Source organism: Dromiciops gliroides, chromosome 2, assembly GCF_019393635.1.
Source record: "Dromiciops gliroides isolate mDroGli1 chromosome 2, mDroGli1.pri, whole genome shotgun sequence".
Lineage (NCBI taxonomy): Eukaryota > Metazoa > Chordata > Mammalia > Microbiotheria > Microbiotheriidae > Dromiciops > Dromiciops gliroides.
In genome coordinates, this window is record NC_057862.1 from 395,838,731 (window position 1) to 395,852,543 (window position 13,813).

Sequence of the window (13,813 nt, forward strand, 5' to 3'; positions counted from 1 at the left end):
AAAGAAAGAAAGAAAGAAAGAAAGAAAGAAAGAAAGAAAGAAAGAAAGAAAGAAAGAAAGAAAGAAAGAAAGAAAGAAAGAATGTAAGCTCCTTAAGCATCAGAATTGGTTTTGCCCTTCTTAGTATTACCAGTACTTAGCACAGTGCTTAGTATAAGTACTTAATAAATATGCCTGTTGACTGATTGACCATCAAAACATACAGCATTTGGCAGAACTGCTGAATAGACTTGACTCTACACTGTCCAAACAATTACTTCCAAGTTCATGTCTTCTGGCAAGCCAGGGCTTGGGCTGATCCTTTCAATAGTAATCACTTTCTCTGATGAAGAAGCTCCTCTTGTCACCAATCATCTCTTCCTCATCAATGAAGGATCTCCAGCCTCTCAAACTCAAAAGATTGCCTCCAAGGTTATATAGCTCCATCTCAGGATTGCAGTTAAGCCACCTAACATAAGCAGAAAAGGCATCCAGAGCTCCAGACTCAAGATCACCTAGTTGGGTATTTCTGCCCTAGCTACCACATGGGAGTCGTTTGCCATGCTACTGAGGTAGGGGAAGGGTAGCCCTTCATCTAAACTCTCACAGAGCTAGGAATAGTCTTGAAATAATAAACATCTGGAAAGAGAAGACAGAGTGCAAGGGCAGGTCATTGCTTTAAAGATCCATTGAGTTAGTGGCCAGCCAGCAAGGGGATTATTTTCTCATCTCAAAGCACAAGCTTTTCAGCTTTGAGTCACACATGGTTTCTCAGGAGATGAAACAGCAGCTCTGTATGTGTTCGATGGCCTATGTAATACTAAGAAAAAACTTATTGCAAGATCGGAGGGTATTCCTTTGTTGTTGATGATGACGACAATGACAATGACGACAACGATGATTATCTTTCTTTTTCAAAAAGGACTAATGGGGCAGCTAGGTGGTGCAGTGGATAAAGCACTGGCCTTGGATTCAGGAGGACCTGAGTTCAAATCTGCCCTCAGACACTTGACACCTACTGGCTGTGTGACCCTGGGCAAGTCACTTAACCCTCATTGCCCTGAAAAAAAAAAGGACTAATGAAATCATGGGGTGATGTCTTGATTTGCATGGGAATTGGGTTTAAGTGAGGCAGAGTTGTGCACAGTTGTTAGCCTCACTCTTTTCCAGAGTCCTCCAAGTCCAGCGGCAGGACAAAAGTCAGGACGACTTCTGATGGTCAGGATTCAGGGATGACCTTGGTGTCTTCAGTGTCTGACCAGGCTCTAAACATTCCACTGCACCTTCTTCAGCCTCCTTCATGGCAGTTGGAACAAACTGTTCTCATTCACCCATTCCACCGGATCTTCATATGTTTGGGTAGACATCCCCTTACCTCATCAATGGGTCAGAGGCCTATTGGTTACCCCCAACCTAGTTTAGCCTGTCTGCAGAGATGGTTTAATTGTACATGCTACAGCTTCTTGGAGCCACAGGTAAGAGTTGGGGGAACAGGTGGACACCAAAGGTAGATGAGCAGCCCTGAAAAGGACTCAGCAGCCTTCACACCAGAGTGGTCCTCCCTGAACATGCTATATACCTCATTCTATTATATCCCATATGAATCTAAAGGAATGGCCCTGAAACAGGTTACTTTTAGAGTCTCAACTATGACATTCATATGCTCTAATTTGTTCTGCCATTCCTCAGTCAATGACCATCCCTCAGTGTCCAGTTCTTTGCTGCCAGAAAAAGAGCTACTATAAATATTTTTTATAGACATGAGTCCTTTTTGATCTTTTGGGGTATGGGCCTAGTTTGTTATCACTGAATCAAAGAGCTTAGAAATGAAGTTCCAACTTGCTCTCCTGAGTGGCTTAGCCTCTAATTATGAATATAATAGCAGTTTAGAAAGGTCTTTTACAACTAGTGTGGTGGTACAGTAATATGAAGTGCTACTTGCTAATTAAATGAACCTATTTAATTAATTATATACTCTGCCTCCCCACCTCAGCTGCCTCCTCACCCAGGATATTTCTGGGTTCTTTCAGTCTTCTCACCTTGGACTTCTCCACCATGCTGGCCCTATAATCCACTTCTCTTACTAATGAGCTCCTTCTGGGATCACTGTTTCAAAGATGGCCCAGGATGACCATGCTTTAGTCTTCCATTAGATTGTGAGCTCTTTGAGGGAAGGGCTTATTTTTTGCCTCTTTTTGTATTCCTAGCACTTAGCACAGTGCCAGACATATAGTAGGTGTTTAATAAATGTTTGTTGATTGGCTTTGCTTGTGATTCTATGAACTTCTTCCACCATGGACTGATGCTTTCTCTCTACCTCCCTCCAATCCTCCCATGCACACACTTTTCATTTCATTTTATATGCTATTTTCCCCCAGAAGGAATGTAGAATCAGGGACTCTTTTGCTTTTATTTATTTGCCTGCTACATGCTAATTAAAATACATGCAAAAGCAGTTAAGAGAAGGGAGAGATCAGTGGGGGCAGATGTTGGGAGAAAACTTCTCTCATCAGTTTTACAGAATGACCTAGGGACCAGAAATTTCTTGCAAATTTGTCATTTCCGTTCATAAACGGGAGGGAAAAGACTATGGAAAGTTTTGCACAAAGGAATGCTAGTCCCTGGCCTCACAGCAAGTTATTAACCACAAAGCCATCAACAAAAGGCAAACCAAAACCAAACGGAAGTCTCCCTTAAGCAATTTATAATGTATCTGAAACCAAACTAAAAATGTGCTTTCTTTTCAAGTTCAAAGCTTTTTCTCACGCTGGAGATTCAATGTAATGGGGGTGAAGTCAAGCCTAGCTGGAGGACACTTTCTGTCCTGTGATTAACAGAATCAAGCCATAGGATTTGTTTCGATTCCTGGGATGACTGCAATGCCTTCTGGGGATTGTAGTCCTGTAAGAACTCCTAGTCAAGGAGAAGCAGTTCATGGAGAAAGGGAACAAGCATTTAATAAATGCCAACTATTATGAGCCAGGCAATGTGTGAAGAGCTTTAATAATAATGATAATGATAATAGTTAGCATTTATATAGTGTTTACTGTATGCCAGGAACTGTGCTAGGCGCTTTACAAATATTATTTCATTTGATACAACAATCCTGGAAGGTAGGTACTATTATTATTCTCATTTTGCAGATGGGGAAACTGAAGCAAACAGGAGTTAAATGACCTACCCAAGGTCACACAACTACTGCCTGAGCATGGATTTGAAGTCATGTCTTCCTGACTCTTTAATCCATTGCATTAACAGATTTAGAGCTGGAAGAGACCCTTAGAAGCCATTTTATGGATATGGAAAATGAGGCTGAGAGAACTTTACTGACTTGCTCATGGTAATAGCCAGTCAGTGTCTGAGGCAGAATTTGAACTCAGGTCTCCCCGACTTAAAACACAGTATGCTATCCACTGGGCGATGTTGTCTCTGTCTTTTTTTGCCTCATCATTCTTGAGCTAAATTTGAATCCCATTGTCACTTAAATCATTTAACCTATGTGTGCCTCAGCTTTTTTTTTAAATCATAAAAGTATTTTATTATTTTCTAGTTACATTTAGAGAGTTTTCAACACTTGTTTTTTATAAGATTTCTAGTTCCAAATTTTTTTTCCCTCTCTTCCCTCCTTCCTCCCCAAGACAGCAAGAAATCTGGTATAGGTTATATATGTACAATCACATTAAACATATTTCTGCATTAGCCATGTTGTGAAAGAAGAATCAGAACAAAAGGGAAAAACATTAAAAAAGAAAAAAGAAGGGGCAGCTAGGTGGTGCAGTGGATAGAGCACCGGCCCTGGAGTCAGGGGGACCTGAGTTCAAATCTAACCTCAGACATTTAACACTTACTAGCTGTGTGACCCTGGGCAAGTCACTTAACCCCAATTGCCTCACCAAAAAGAAAAGAAAAAGAAAAAAGAAAAAGAAAAAAAAAGTTGAAACTGTATGGTTCGATCTGCATCTAGATTCTACAGTTCTTTTTTCTGTGTGTGGAGAGCATTTTCCATCTTGAGTCCTTTGGAATTGTCTTGGATCATTGTACTGCTGAGAAGAGTTAAGTTCGTCACAGTTGATCATCACACAATGTTGTTGATACTGTGTATAGTGTTCTCCTGGTTCTGCTTATTTCACTCAGCATCAGTTCATGTAAGTCTTTCCAGGTTTTTCTGAAATCTGCCTGTTCATTATTTCTTACAGCACAATAGTATTCTATTACATTCATATACCACAACTTGTTCAGCCCTTCCCCAATTGATGGGCATTCCCTCAATTTCCAATTCTTTGCCACCACAAAAAGAGCAGCCATAAATATTTTTGTACATGTGGGTCCTTTCCCCTTTTTTATGACCTTTTTGTGATAAAGACCTAATAGTGGTATTGCTGGGTCAAAGTGTATACACAGTTTTATAGCCTTTTGGGCACAGTTCCAAATTGTTCTCCAAAATGGTTGGATCAGTTCACAGCTCCACCAACAATGCATTAGTGTTCCAATTTTTCCACAGCTTCTCTAACATTTATTATTTTCCTTTTTTTTTAGTCATATTAGTCAATCTGATAGATGTGAGATGGTACCTCAGAGTTGTTTTAATTTGCATTTCTCCAATCAGTAGTGATTTAGAGCATTTTTTCATATGACAATAGATAGCTTTGATTTCTTCAACTGAAAACTGCCTGTTCATATCCTTTGACCATTTCTCAACTGGGGAATGACTTGCATTCTTATAAATTTGACTTGGTGCCTCAGTTTCTTCATCTGTAAAATGGGGCTTATAGGTCCTCAGAGAACCTAGCTCACATGGTTACCGTGAAGTTCAGATCGGCTGATTTATGTAAAGTGCTTTGCAAACTTTGATGTACTATATTAATGTTACCTGTTAAGATAATTGGTAGCCAGGTGGCTCAGGAGATAGAGCACTGGACCTGTAGTCAGGAAAACCCGAGTTCAAATGTGGCCTCAGACAGTTACTAGCTGTGGGACCCTGGTTCTGTTTGCCTCAGTTTCCTCAATTGTAAAATGAGCTGGAGAAGGAAATGGCAAACTACTCCTGTATCTTTGTCAAGAAAACCCTAAATGGGGTCACAAAGACATGACTGAAGATGACTAAACAACAAAACATTAAGATAATCATGTAATCCAACTTTATGATTTTACAGCTAAGGAAACTGAGGTTTAGAGAGAAGAATGGATTTGCCTTTGATCATATAGATAATTAGGGACAGAGAGCATTAGAACCCAGATCTTTTGGCCTCAGTATTTTCCCCATTACATTATGGTGCCTTATTATTTAAATGTTTATTGACATATTTTATTTGTATATCACCATCATTTCTGAATATATCCTTCCTTCTTCTCTCCCCAGTAAGCTATCCCTTGCAACAAAAAAGAAAAAAAGTGGTTTAGCAGGACTGACCAAAACATAAACCTAGAAGTCTGACAGAATATGCCATATTCAACACCACAGTCCCCTCCAACCAGTCACCACTATAAAGAAAGGAGGGAAGCATACACCCTACATACAGCATTCATATGCTGTAGAATCATGGAATTCTGAGGTCATCTACTCCATTCCCTAATTTTACAGATGAAAGGAAGGCTGCTAGAGTGAAAATAAGTTGCCTCCATACACATAGAAAGTCGGGGGCAGAATCCAGACCATATCCTGACCAGAGCCATTGAAAGGTAAGGAACTGGGCCAGGAAGGAGCATAGAGAGAGGAGCACATGCTAGTAGTTTTCTATTGCGCACAGAAAACACTGAACAAATGCTTTATTCATTCATTCACCACATTTCTGCCAATTGTTTTAATTATTTTTCTTCTCATGTCCCTTTCCATTTGGGACAGGGAATATTTCTTAAGGGAGTAGATAATTCATTCTCTTGTTCTAACTTAGCATAACCTTGTTCCCCTAATTGAAGTGGTATAAAGCCTTTCTTTTATTTGCTAATTGTAGATAATCGTGACCAGAAATAGATGACTTTGAAGTAGATCCCAGTACTGACTCCACAGGCAAGGATGTGACAAATATTTGGAAATGTGGAGGAGGGTTTCTATGAAATGGGCTCCTCACAGACTGAGGGGGTATGTTGGGGAGTTGTGGGAGATAAGATTCAATAGGCAATCATAAATTGCCAGAGCCGGAAGGGGACTTAGAACTCAGAACATAGAATGTCAGAACTGGAAGGGAATTTAATACCGATTTAATCTGAAAGTCCTAATTTTCTAGAGGCCCAGAGAAGAGAAATGACTTAGGCACGGTCACATGTTCAGTGAATGGCAGAGCCTAGTTCTTGGCTCACTCCTTTAGAAGTTCCCGTGACAAAAGCTGCCTCCCACACCTCCTCTAGCATCACCAACCCAGCTGCATCCCGCAGTCAGTGACTGCTCCGCGCCCACGGTCAGCTCTGGGCTATGGGTATCATTAGTGCAATTATGGTAGGGAGCAATGAGACTCTGACACAGGCTGTCACTTCCCACTCTCCGGTCCCCCAATACTATTATTATTGTGGTTGCTGCGGGCTACTTGGTTGTGTACTGCTCTGCTCTGCTGTGCATTCGTATAGGAAGAGGTCCCCATCTTCACAACCTAGAAAGTGTCGCAAAGATTGGGGGGGGGTTCTCTTCACAATTCCAACCTTAATCCCATCAAGTTAAAAAGTCAGGCTGGAGCCTCTCTCTCCTGCAAAGAAAGAGGTCCTTAGATCCCAGGTCCCAAGAAAAAAAAGAAAAGAAGAAAAAGGAAAAAAAGAGAGCGTCCGGTCCCTTTAAATTCCAGCTCTAATGGGCGGGGTCCCCCAACAGTGTCCCGGGCTTCCCCGCCAGCCGGGTAACAGCTTCACCCTCCTCCTCATCGACAAGCGAATGGCCCAATAGAAGGAGAGGGTGTCGGCTGCGGCGCAATGGGGGCGCGGGACAGCCTCCACGGAGGCGGGGCTTTACTAGGCTGGGCCGAGGAGTCCGCCTGGCTGAGCGGCAGCGGCGGAACCCTGGGCGCAACGGCAGGGCCCAAGCTGTGGACCCCAGTGAGTAACGGTCGGCAGGGCCGGGGCTGGAGCCGGCTGTGGGGCTGGGGAGGATGAAGTTCCCGGCTGGGTCCTCCTGGGGGATGCGGAGACGGAGGAGGCCAGAGCTACAGGGCTGGGCGCCCAGACTGGAAGGGCTGTGGAAGCGGGGCGGGGGAGGGGAGGGGTCCTAGGGAGCTGGGGGGGAGGGGATTGGAGGAATGGAACGCGGGGGCGCGTGGAGCGGAGGGGGGTTAAAGAGGGGAGGGGGAAATGGGGGTAAAGGATGCCTGGGGAGGGGGGCAATGGGGGTAAAGGATGCCTGGAGAGGAGGGAGAATGGGGGTGGGGAGGATGTCTGGAGAGGGGGACAATGGGGAGAAAGGATTTCTAGGGAGAGGGGAGAATGGAGAACGGGATGCCTGGGGAGGGGAGCAATGAGGAAAGGGGATTTATTGGGGGAGGATGGGGTAAAGAATACACGGGAAGGAGGGAGAATGGCAGAGAAAGGATGTCTGCAGAGGGGGTAATGGGGTGAAAGGACGTTTAGGGAGGGGGGAGGAGAATGAAGAGATGCCTGGGGAGGGAGAAGCATGGGGGAAAGGATGTCTGGGGAAGAGGGAAAATTGGGGGGAAGGATCTCTAGGGAGGGGGATGATGGGGGGGAAAGGTTGTCGGGGGTGGGGGATGGAAGGGGAAGAATGGAGGAAGGGATATCTGGGGAGGGGGAGAATAAGGGAAAGGATGTCAGGAGCAGGGGGGAGATGGGAAGAATGAATGGCTGGGGAGGATTGAAATTGGGAGGAATAGATGACTGAAGAGGAGGGAGAATAGGGACTAGATGGCAGAGAATGGGGGAGGATGGGGGGAAGGTTGGCAGAGAGCAGAGAGTGCTGGTTAGTCTTATTAGAACATGGAGCATTTAAGACTCCAAGGTTCATAGGATCATACCTTGGATTAAAAACCTGGAAGGACTTTAGAGATCACCTAGCCCACCTAGCCAGACTTTTAAAAAGCTCCGTGAGGGCAGGGACGGTCTTTACCTTTTTGTATTCTTGTCCCTAGCTTTTAGTACAGGGTCTAGCAGATAAGCACTTAACTGATGTTTGTTGATTGATTAATGGACTTCAGAGAGGTTAAGTGATTTGCCCAATATCACAGGGGTAGTAAATGACAGAGCAATATTTGACTAATCTTTATCAAGTGCCCAAATTACAAAACCTTCTTGGGATTTGAATCCACACTCATGAGTCCAGGTGTCTGAAGCCTGTTCTCAGATTCAGGCCCTGCTGTGCCAGGGTGGTCTGCTTCCAACCTTATTCATAATAAGGTATCCTAGGGCTTTGAAGGTAATGGTGGTAAATCAAAACTTCTTGAAGACAGCATCATGTGATTGGTACACATGACTTACTTAACTCCTATAGAGCTGATGTGTCTCTAGGAGTTGATACTACTTCTCCAACCCTACTTTCAACTGTCTTGAGAGACATGCATAGGACAAGAACACCCAGTGATGATGTTGAAGATTATACAAGATACTTTGTTAGCTATTTAGCTTAGAACCCATCCCCAGTCGGTGGCAGGTCTTACGTGCCAACCCTTCTTGTGTAAGAACAGTTTAAGCAAACCCAGGCGTTAGTCTGAGGATGCTCCCTACCTAAAACACCTGGTGGTCATGGGATCAGAGCGTTTTGTGCTGGAGGGAAACCTGGAGATCATCGTTCATCTAAGGAAAGCATGTAGTAAAGTCTGAAAGCGTGGCTTTTAACCCAGCTCTGCTATACTTCTCTACCTAATGTGATTTTGCATGTGATTTAACTTCTCGAGGTCTGTTTCCATGTCCAGAATGAGAGGGTTGGATTAGAGGAGCCCTGTGTTCCTTTCCATGTCCAGAATGAGAGGGTTGGATTAGAGGAGCCCTGTGTTCCTTTCCATGTCCAGAATGAGAGGTTTGGATTAGAGGAGCCCTGTGTTCCTTTCCATGTCCAGAATGAGAGGTTTGGATTAGAGGAGCCCTGTGTTCCTTTCCATGTCCAGAATGAGAGGGTTGGATTAGAGGAGCCCTGTGTTCCTTTCCATGTCCAGAATGAGAGGTTTGGATTAGAGGAGCCCTGTGTTCCTTTCCATGTCCAGAATGAGAGGTTTGGATTAGAGGAGCCCTGTGTTCCTTTCCATGTCCAGAATGAGAGGGTTGGATTAGAGGAGCCCTGTGTTCCTTTCCATGTCCAGAATGAGAGGTTTGGATTAGAGGAGCCCTGTGTTCCTTTCCATGTCCAGAATGAGAGGTTTGGATTAGAGGAGCCCTGTGTTCCTTTCCATGTCCAGAATGAGAGGGTTGGATTAGAGGAGCCCTGTGTTCCTTTCCATGTCCAGAATGAGAGGGTTGGATTAGAGGAGCCCTGTGTTCCTTTCCAATTCTAAATCTGATCTTTTAAACCTCTTCATTTTGCAGATGAGGAAACTGAGGTCCAGGGAAAGGAAATGACTTGCCCAAATCTGAACCAAGATTTGAGGACATCTAATTCCAAACTTAGCAGAGTATCTCTTATGCCACTCTCTTAAATTTGGTGTCTAGATACACTCAGGGTTCTATTTGTTGATTAGCTTCCAAATGACAAGAATTTACAGACCATTTACTATGTGCTTGGACACTGAACCAGGGCATGGTACTAGGACATAGAGAAGAATGGAATTACAGACCTATAGGACAATACTTATCCTCAGGGATCTCCGTTTTGTTGGAATCCAGTCCACAGTGGCAGCAGATGCCATTAGAAAGCAGTGTTCAGTATGATTAAGTGAATAGTGGGTGGTGCAGACAGTAAGTGCCAGTTTGGTTTTAGAGCAGCAAGTGGAGAAGAACAGATGCGAACTTGAAAGGCAGCTCTGGACCTGACTCAGACTTATACAGGCCTTCAGGAAAGGAAGAATGATGATACCACTGTGCCGCCTTCTAGTGGGTTTTTGGGTTTTGTTGCTTGTTTTATTTTTCCAAATCCCCTTCACCTCTTTTGTCTCCTGTTTTTACCACATTTCCGACAGGCAACCGTGGAGTAAAAAGCAATGAACTTGGAGTCAGGAGACCTGTGTTCAAATCCTGACTTTGACACTTAGTGTCTGTGTGACTCTAGGCAAGACACTTAACCTCTCAACCTTAATTTAATCGTCTGTAAAATGGGGAAACTACTAACTACACACTTGTGAGGAAGTTGCCAAGTAAGCTTTAAAGCACTCATGTGAATATTTAGTGGGGCACTTTACAGCTGAGGGAACTGAGGTTTACTTGCCTTTGAACCAACTCTCATTTTACAAGATGGGAAAGTGGAGGCTCAGAAAGAAGTGACTTATTTAAGGTCATATAGCTGGTTGGTGGCAAACTGCTTAGGGATGATGGCCCAGGAGTCTCACGATACCTGCTACCATTATACTGTGCTGCTGGTAATAGCAGTCTCCTCAATTCTCAGCCAAGACCTCTGTTCCCTACACCTCACTGCCAGCATGCACAGGGTCCTGTCTGAGTATCTTGGACTTCTCACACAGTCGAATTAGTTTGTCAAAGGGGAATTCTTGTTCTAAAGCCCCAGGTATACTTTTTACCCCATGTTCTATTTTCTTTTCTTTCTTGGCAGCCCCAAGTATTGAGGGAGGTGGTTCTATGGGCAGACTTCTGCTAACTCTACCACCAGTCAAGGAACCACTTTGCCACTGTTCTTGGTTAAGGATCTGGGAGGTTGTGGGCATCATCTATATTCAGCTGTATCAGCCAGTGATGTTTTTGTTTTCTCCTAAAGACAGGCTCAAATTCGAATTTTCTGTTTGTCAACTGTGGGGTTCAATACAGGCTGTCTTTGGAATAGAAGGAGAGAAGTGATCTCAGAGCCAGGGTTGGCTAAGAGAACTCCACCAACTTCATTATCAACTTCTTCCCTCCACCCATTCTCCACTTTGTCCATCTGTTGTTGGCTGTGGATTGTGAGTCCACTTTTGGGGTGGATTTCTACTTCTGACCAATTTTGACTAAATAGTAACAGACACCTGAGTTGCCTTTTGCTTGTGTTGGGGTATCTGCTGATGCTTCCAGCAATGTGTCAGAACCTGAATGTGTTGGTTAATCAGATCCTACTCTACTCTGTACTAACAGGCTCATTGTGGTCTGAGTGGGGAAGCTGAGTCAGTGCTCAGATGGAGAGATTGCTGGGGAAAGCCAGAGGTACTAGAGATGGTATTGTTGATTAAGTAATGGGCGTGCCCTCAAGTTTCTCTCCTGGTGCTATGTCTCCTAGAATCATGTAATGTCAGAGATGGAAGGGAACTTAGAATACTGAAGGTTAGAATGAAAGGAAGAATGTTAGAACACAGAATGGTGGAATTCAAAAGGGACTTTTTGTTTGTTTGGTTTTTTTTGTGGGGCAGTGAGGGTTAAGTGACTTGCCCAGGGTCACACAGCTAGTAAGTGTCAAGTGTCTGAGGCCAGATTTGAACTCAGGTACTCCTGAATCCAGGGCCAGTGCTTTATCCACTGTACCACCTAGCCGCCCCCCAAAAGAGACTTTTAAGTGCCTTATTTGGTCTAACCCCTCATTTTACAGATGGAAAACTGAGTCCCAGCAAAGTGGAGTAACTTAATCTGAGATCACTCAGCAAAGTAGTGGCAGAAACAGGTTTTGAATCTAAGTCTCAGGACTCCCAAGTGCTTTCTACTACACTCTGACTGTCTCCTGGTGAGATTTTTATAGAATTGTTCATTAAAAGACTAGGGGGTTCACCTTTATAGTGCCTTCCTCTCGTTCCCTAATTCCTTGGTAATGGGGCAGTCATTTTTCACTTCCTTTCTTAAGATGTGCTGTGTAGCACCACCATCATAATCCAACCCTGTGGAGCAATCACTATACTTACATGATTTATAAAAGTGTCAAGGAGTTTTTGTAATAATGATGAGTCTATAAGCACATCTTTCAAAATCCACTTAAAGAATGCTCCATTTGAGACACACTGTGTTGCCCATTCTTCTCACTGTGGCTTTGTCTTTGAAACCTGGGTTTTAGTTCTTCCTAATATGTAGCCAAATTATCTTCCTTGGATCAGTACATGTCAGAGGGCTTCTTTCCCAATTTGCTTGTGATTTGAGTTTTCAAAGATTTTCTTTTATACCCGATGCTGAAAGGGTGGGAGAAGAGTCATTTTATTCAGAATGGGCAAATTACTTCTTTGTCCTCCTGGGGCTGGACTGAGAGACACAGCTCAGCTATCCCTGGCTAATTTCTCCTGAACTCTGCACTACTGCTGAGTGGAAGAGTGAGAGAGGCTATTTATAACCCTGTGAATTTTGCAGTGGTAGTTGAATTACTTCATCTTGATTTCTACTTCCTTTCGAAAATGAAAATGAAGAAAATGAGCAAGCATGGGTGCTCTGTTGAGAGGACTCATCTGAGGAGAGAACACCACCCAGTCTTAGTGTCCTACACACACACACACACCCATTTTCTTTTTTCTTTTCTTTTCTTTTTTTTTTTTAGGCAATGTGGGTTAAGTGACTTGCCCACGGTCACACAGTAAGTGTCAAGTGTCTGAGGTCGGATTTGAACTCAGGTACTCCTGAATCCAGGGCCAGTGCTTTAACCACTGTGCCATCTTGCTGCCCCAGCCATTTTCACATGAGAAAACATTCCTAATCTGTACCATGTTGAATTATAAACTTGATCAGGTGGGATTCTTTTTCTCCCTGCTTAGGGACCAGCATTTGGTCCTCTGGGTCAAAAGACCCAGTTTCTTGGCCTTATCTGGAAAAGCTCACATCAGTAGGTAGAAATGATAATGAAGCTTATTTCAGCTCAATATATAAAAGACTTTCCTCACAATCTAATCTATTCAATAAAGTGAAAGACAGTTCCCTGCTTCTGAAGATGGCTTGAAGGCCTAATGATCACTTGTAGAGGGACTTGTGCTTCAGATGGTTTAGATAAGACCATTCTAGGGTCCTTTGTGCCTGTGATATTCTTTGATGTTGAATTAGATTTAGAGAAATGTTTTAACATGGAATGACTCTTGTTGTGTGCTTAGGGAGAGAACAACCACCAGGTAACTCTGAAAATTATTAGTCAGTTTCTTTTACCTTAGAAGCCATAAGCCAACATAGGTATAGTAATAGTGATTTGGTATAGGAGCGCTGTCTCTCATATGATTTAAATTTTCAGTTTCCATCATATCCCATAGATGTCTTATGACTGGTTTTTAACAGACTGGAATTTCTTCATTCAAACAGGTGCTGTTCCCTTCAAAACCATTCCCTTGAGAGACCTTGTGCTTAATCCCACAATGCTGCTATTGCTCATCTCTTTCAGTCCTTTGAGAAGGGCCTTCAGAATCCACAGTCCCAGCTGTAGCCTTTCCATAGTGCTGGCCTATCTTTGTTGCCTGACAATAGATTTGATTTTTGGAAATGTCCCAGAGTCATTCAGATTCAAGTTGGGAGAATAAGGTGGTTGGTCAAGCTGGTTGGTGCTGTTTGGGGTCAAAAATTACTCTGGAAAGTAATGAAGCTAGTCTCTTGTCCAACTTGTGAAAAAGCCCAGAAAGCAGTTCCCAAAGAGGCGTTCCAAATGTTGCACAATGCCATCATTGATGGAATAAATATGTAGCTTCCCAAGGGGACTTTTGAAGAAGACAGTACTCTTTTCAATGTAGAAGTTCTTACATAGAGTTGTAAGATTTTTATAGAGTTTTAAGAACCAAAAAGAATGACAAATAGCATTTCATCAGACTCACTTTATAGATTAGGAAACTGAATGCGAGAAGCACTGGATTGAGAACAGACTTGGGTTCTAGCCTTAGCTCTG

The 13,813-nt window shown here is 43.3% G+C and overlaps 1 protein-coding gene across 3 annotated transcripts in view; it reads left to right on the forward strand.

Moving 5' to 3' along the window:
- Positions 1-6,872: 6,872 nt before the first annotated feature.
- Positions 6,873-13,813, forward strand: part of ELMO2 (engulfment and cell motility 2) — a 54,085-nt gene continuing 47,144 nt past the window's right edge. For 2 of the 3 annotated variants that reach the window (XM_043985350.1, XM_043985352.1), the window contains exons 1-2: positions 6,873-6,999; positions 10,020-10,193. The gene's annotated coding sequence lies outside the window, so the exon portion shown is untranslated. The remainder of the gene's footprint in view (positions 7,000-10,019; positions 10,194-13,813) is intronic. The other variant, XM_043985351.1, reaches the window with a different exon arrangement.